Below are 6,461 nucleotides of genomic sequence, written 5' to 3' on the forward strand. Positions count from 1 at the left end.
TCTTCGATACTCTTTGGCATAGTGCTTCCCTGAGGAAAATTACGATACCCTGGAATACTCCAAGGTGAAGTGCTACAGCGGTAATTCTGTGCGCTTGCGAAATCCATATTCTATTGAGCATAAGAAACACCAACAAGCATTTCTGACGCTGTTGCCGGGGAAGCAATTGGCTAAAGATATCGTTGAATAGTCTGACAAAATTTACTGATTTATCACCGCTAATTTTAGCGGGATTACCATTGCTCTCGGTATCTTTGTGACTTCTGCAGAGCAGTGAGAGACCAGATTCGATCTACCATATCACTTCAACTCAAATCCAGAAGAATTGGGTGAATTGTTCGACGCATAGTCGTCCTACCAGAAGAAACTTTCTAGGATCAAGGTTTGACAACACCAGCATCAATACCCATGGCTCAGATGACACTCCGTCAATTCTCAGCCCCGTCCAATAGCCATATCCCTACTGGACTGATCAATGACCAAGGCACTAATGGCTTTGAGATAAAGATTGGGCTTGTCAAAATGGTCCAAGCTAGTCCCTTCTATGGTAAGGCATCAGAGGATGCCAACGCTCATCTACAGAATTTTCTAGAAGTGAGCAGCATAATCAACCCAAGAGGCACTACGATGGATAATATTCATCTTCAATTGTTCCCATTCTCTTTGGTTGGAAAAGCAAAGACGTGGTTTTACACCTTTAAGGAAGAATTTGACACTTGGGATACGTGCTCCAATGCTTTTCTGGTCAAGTACTTTCCGGTGGGCAAAAGCAATGCCCTTCGGAACAAGATTTCCAGTTTTCAACAACTCCAGGATGAAACAATCCCGGGAGCCTGGGAACGTCTTCAAGAATACATTGCAGCATGCCCACACCACTGCATGGAAGAATGGCTTATCATTCAGAAGTTCTTCCATGGCCTGAACTAATGATCGTAAGATCACATGGACGCAGCAGCGGGAGGAGCATTCCTCTCCCTCGATGTTGCAGGAGTTAGAGTGCTCATCGACAAGGTTGTTTCCAACCAGGGTTGGAAGGCAGATAGGCAGCCGGCCCATGCACAAGGAATACATAAAATCGATAGTGTCAATATGCTGGTAGCCAAGATGGACCTTCTCATGTAAAAGCTAGAATCTCCACACTAGGAGGTTAACCAGACTGAGTCTCGAATGACATGTGAGAAATGTGGCAATACTGGACACTCGGGCAAATCTTGCCCGTTCACTCAAGAGGACGAGAAATCCATTGGGAATGACACTCCCGATGACACAGACAGCCGTCCTCAGCAAGGTTGGAATTCTAAGCCCGACCTCCCCTTCGGCCAACAGCAAGGTAACATTTTTAATAATAGTTTTCAGCCCTCGCTTAAAAACTTCATGAATGGCCAAAAACAAATAAATGACAACATTAGTGAGAAATTTCTTGCTAATGATAAAATTCTTGAATCTTTGGCTATGCAACTAGAAGGGTTTAACTCTATTATTAAAAATTAGCTGAGTTTCAATAAATTGATAGAAACTAAAGTAACTCAGCTAGCCTCATCCTATCATAACCATGACATGGGGGAGCTTCCCGAGCAACCGGGAGTGAACTCGAAAGAAAGTGTGAATGTGGTAGTTGTGCGGGCAAGACAATCCGCACAGAAACCACCTATTCTATAGGATGTAGGTACACGGCGGGAGACCGTAACCGCTAGGAATACTGATGCTGAAGACGGGGTGCTGGAGGAGGCTAAAGAATCCAACACCATTGCTACCCAGGAAGACCCCGTGGAACCCCCAAGAACTTCACGGGACTGTCACGATACAACCGTCTTCCCGTTTCTGGAGCGGAAAAGGAGGCTAGTGGCCGATGGGCAATTCGGCAAGTTCGTCGAGGTAATCAAGAAGATTTATGGAAACATACCACTTCTTGATACTATGCAGGTTCCCACGTACGCCAAGTATCTCAAGGATATCCTTGGCAACAAGAGGGCCCTACCGACCACCGAGGTCGTGCAGCTTACAAATGAGTGTAGCACAGCTATACTCAACCCTCTCCTGGAGAAGAAGAAGAAACTAGGATGCCCCACCATCACATGTTTCATCGGAGCTCAACACTTTAAGCACGCTCTTTGCGATCTGCGAGCAAGCATCAGCGTCATGCCAAAGGTAATTTATGATAAACTTAACCATCATGCACTTGCTCCTACTGCCATGTTTTTGCATGTAACACCCTAATTTAAATTCCAGCATTTATTAATAAATTTAATTGGCTTTATTTAAATTTCTAAGGTTTATTGTGTTTAGTGTGGCATTTAATCTAATTTTGTTCCTCAAGTAATTAAAATTTATCATAGGTTTAATTTTTGTTGTTGCATCATGTCGGAGCATCTCTTTTATTTGATTGAGTGCTAGGATTGAATTCAAATTTGAATTTGAATTCAATTTAGTTTGGGTGTAGCTTGGAAAAGAAAGGAGAAAGTAAATAGAAAAAACCAAGCCCAACCCAATTCCCTTGGCCCAAATCGCGGCCCTCTTCTCCCTCTACTCGACCAGCCCAGCGCACGGCCCACTCCTCCCACCGCAGCAGCCCGAGCCGGCCCAGCCTCCCGCCTCCCCCTCGCTTTCCGTGTTTGGCCCACAACCCCGCTCGCCCCGCTGCCTTAGCCCCCCCGCGCGCGCCACCTGCCCAGCCCGCTCCCCGGCCTACCCCGCGCCACGCGGCCCGATCCGCCCCGCGTTCCTGCTCCACTCACGGTTCCGCGTCACCCGCGCCCCCACTAACCGGGCGGACCCGCCTGTCATCCCTTTCCCCTCGCCGCGCGCACGCAACGGAAGCCCACGATCCCCGCCGGGGATCTCGCCGCGTCTTTCACGGGGCACGCACGCCCAGAAGCCCGGCGCCCCTTCTTAAACCAACCCGCGAACCACCCTGTACTCCATCCCGCTAGCGCCGCCACCCCAAAACCCTAGCTCCACAGCCGCCCGCTACCTCCGCATCGGAGCAGAAGCCTACGCCGCCACGTTTCCGGTGCTCCCGACGTTCCCCACCACAGCAAGCCGCCGGGGGAGCTTCACACGGAGGCCACGGTGCTCGCCAAGCTCTTCTTCCCCGACCCCGGCCCCGCTGCGCACGGGAATTCGCGTGGCAAGCTCCGTCGTTCAGCGCCTGCGCCACCGGAATTCCACCACTGCGCCGGCCCTCTCTTCGACCCCGTCCCTCGGTGAGCCTCAGCTAGTTTCCCTGAACCCGTTACGCTAGTTAGTTTAGCCCTTAGCCCGCTCCCGAGGTCAGCACATCGCACGCCGGCGAGGTGCGCCGTCCGAGCCGCCTTGCACCGGCGACGACCCCCCTTCCAGCCCCGAATCCCCTCCCCTGAGTGCCCCAGTGGCTTGCGCTTGCCACGGACACGCTCCCGAGCCAAGCCGCGGCCCGAATCGGCCACGGGGACGCCGGATTGGCCAACCTCGGTGACCCCCCCGCCGCGGAGCAGAGCTCCGGCGACCTATCGCCGCCGCTCCCGCGCGCGAATCGTGTCAGCCGTCCGATCCTAGATCTGCGGCCCGGATTAGATCCAGCGCCCTTAAAACCCAGACCATCAGATCTGGATCCAACGATCCAGATCGGCGCGTACCCCTTCAGCCTGGCAAACTTCATAAAGAGCCCCTGGGTTTTACTGGATTCAACCCGCGGTCCGATCCTATTCAAAAATAATTAGAGTTTGGTCCGGTTCTTTTCACATAACCCCCTGAGCTCTTTCAAAATTTAACCCGCCATCCATCCCTGATCTTTTTACTGGTTAGCCCCTAGATCTACCCTTTATTTATGTTTAGGCCCTCGATTTTAGCAGTAAAGCCCCTGGAACCCTGTTTTTATTACAAATAAGCCCCTAGAACTTATTTTTGGCCTAGATTATGCGTTTTAGCTCCGTTTTAGGCGTTCTTTATGTCCACGCGATCGTTGTAATGCGTAGAATAGTTTTAGACTAGTTTAGTGTGCTGTTTTTATGTATTGATGTACTGTTTCTTAGTTTTTATTAGTGTTTGCTTGTATGCTTATTATTGTGCATTGTTTTGGCCATGTGTTCGTGAGTAGACGTTGATCCATCTGAGGAGCCCCAGTACCAGTACCCGGAACAGCCATCTTCGGAGCAGTTCGAGCAGCAGCCAGAGCAGTACGAGGAAGGCAAGTATAACATGAGCAACCCATCACTTCTAAATACAATCTCATACTGCATTTAATACTGTATGCCTATAAGGATTTCCTAGCCACTTTATATCCTTTATATATACCTTTGGGTTGCATTTTGGTTAGTTGTGCTAGGTGCCGCGCTATGACACACTCTAGTCCTTTTTAATTAATTTGATTAATGGTTTACTTGAATTTAATTCTGAGAGTGGCCCTCTGTGCTTCGTGCTTGGGTGGCTCACGTCTCGTTAAAATATGGTTTTTGTAGAAACATGGTTTAGGGGGCCAGCACGGTGCTTAGTGCTTGGTTGGCCACTCTCCATAAGGACCGGTTCATAGAGCGACAACCTGAGACAACAGCGCTACCACATTTATAGTAATGTAATAAATAACATTCGTATTTCGATTAATGTAATAAATAACGGACCGGTTCATAGAGCGACAACCTGTGGTGCCCTGCTCAGCTTCGGAGAGCTTTTACCGTATTTGTACTTCGCTTCCGCTATACCAGACATTTTTGTCATTAATGTAATAAATAACATTCGTATTTCGATTTATTATGTCTTATTCGTGATATGTGCTATGATATACTGTTCATTCTGTTGTATATACGTGTGACTTGATCCTGGCACGTATATGATTGCTCGGTTTATGTCCTTTTATAAACCGGGTGTTACATTGCAGCTAGTAGACCAATCGGTTCGTCATCTCGTGGTGATTGCCAAGGATATTCCGGTGAAAATACAAAATTTCTTTGACCCTGTTGATTTCGTCATTCTCGATATGGAAGTCGACACCAAGATCCCTCTCATATTGGAAAGGAAATTCTTGAGTATGACAACCGCACACATTGATGCGGGAGTTGGAGTAATCCAACTCAACGTCAATGGGCAGAAGGAGAGGTCCAACTTCAGACCGAAGGATGAACAATGCTCACAGATCAAAAGTTTCAACCGGAAGGAATCTGTGAAAGAGCTGGAGGAGACAAATACCCCATCCAACTCTACCCTCATCAAATTCGTGGAGAATCTTCGAACTCGGGAGGAGAACAAGGTGTATAACCAATGGAACGCAAAGCGGAATATCCAACGTAAGAAATTTCTGGAATTTGGGAAGAAAGAGATCGAAGAAACTCTGCCTATGGCGGAAGAAAGCATCGCCACCAACATCTCCATCAGGTGACGATGACCAAACCCAAGGTATGGATAGTCTCGCTCAGGATGAAAAATTCGAGCCCTTGCGATGAGGTGCATGGTAGTTATCCATTCCTGCATTTGCATATAGGATAGTTTATCTTATTGCATAGTTTTCCATTTCGCATCATGGCATATTTAAATTCTCGCAAATGCATCCTTTCAATTCTACATTGCATACAAAAAAAAATCGGCCAAGATGGCAGACCTACTGGGCTTCATTCAAGCTTGGGGGGGATGCCATTGTATCCAGGTAAGTCATCCAACCTATCCTTTCATCTTGTGTCCTAGAAAAAAAACTAGTTAGTTCATGCTTAGAATAAAATATATGTGTGGAATCCGTGTAAGCTCTTATCATGGAGATGATGAATAGTTGCTCTGTCCATGCTTTGCAAGTACCTCATTTACAACTTTTTACTCTCCTAGTACTTGATTTGTTGGCCCATGAAAAAATCACTAAAATTCTGGTTTGAGTGGGAGCATGAGCTTGATTTCCATGTCTAAGTTGTTGTGATATTTGAGATAGCCCGAACCGGAATAAAACTGCATGCTCTAGTAAGGAACCTCTCGGAATTTATTTAAAATAAAACATGGTAAAAATTTCCCCTTTGGTTTACATGTCCTACCCAGAGCCATAATGCTTTATCTTATGAACCGATATAAGCTATCTTGAGTTATCTTGAGCATTGCCGAATGGTGAGTCCGTTTGAGGAAGGTACTTGTCATCTACCGATCTTTCTCCTTTGTGTACCCATTGTTTGCTAGCCTTAGATGTCTGGCGTGTCAATTACCTACTCTGGGGATTGATATCCACCTTCGCCAGACAATTCCCCTCACAACAAAACCAAAAATCTCCACAGTGAGCCTATCCATCCCAAATGGTCTATCCAAGAAATGCTCCCTTCCAACAACTTTATCCTCATGGAGTATGGGTCATCTTCTTTTTAAAAAAAAAACTAGACAAAGAAGCAAAGAAAGAAAAATAAAAAGGAGACAAGACCCATACCTCCACTCAAGAGAGACGAAATAAGGAGCTCAAATAGAAAGACTAGAGATGTTCTAAGCGTGAGTCCATTTCCTACCTCTCCACTGAACATTTT

At 47.0% G+C, this 6,461-nt stretch overlaps 1 non-coding gene across 1 annotated transcript; it reads right to left on the bottom strand.

The window, feature by feature from the left end:
- Positions 1 to 774: 774 nt before the first annotated feature.
- Positions 775 to 881, bottom strand: LOC120671677. Its single transcript, XR_005673776.1, has one exon. It is a non-coding gene; the product is annotated as a small nucleolar RNA R71 (small nucleolar RNA).
- Between the last annotated feature and the right edge of the window lie 5,580 nt (positions 882 to 6,461).

This window comes from Panicum virgatum, chromosome 4N (genome assembly GCF_016808335.1).
Source record: "Panicum virgatum strain AP13 chromosome 4N, P.virgatum_v5, whole genome shotgun sequence".
Taxonomy (NCBI): Eukaryota; Viridiplantae; Streptophyta; class Magnoliopsida; order Poales; family Poaceae; genus Panicum; species Panicum virgatum.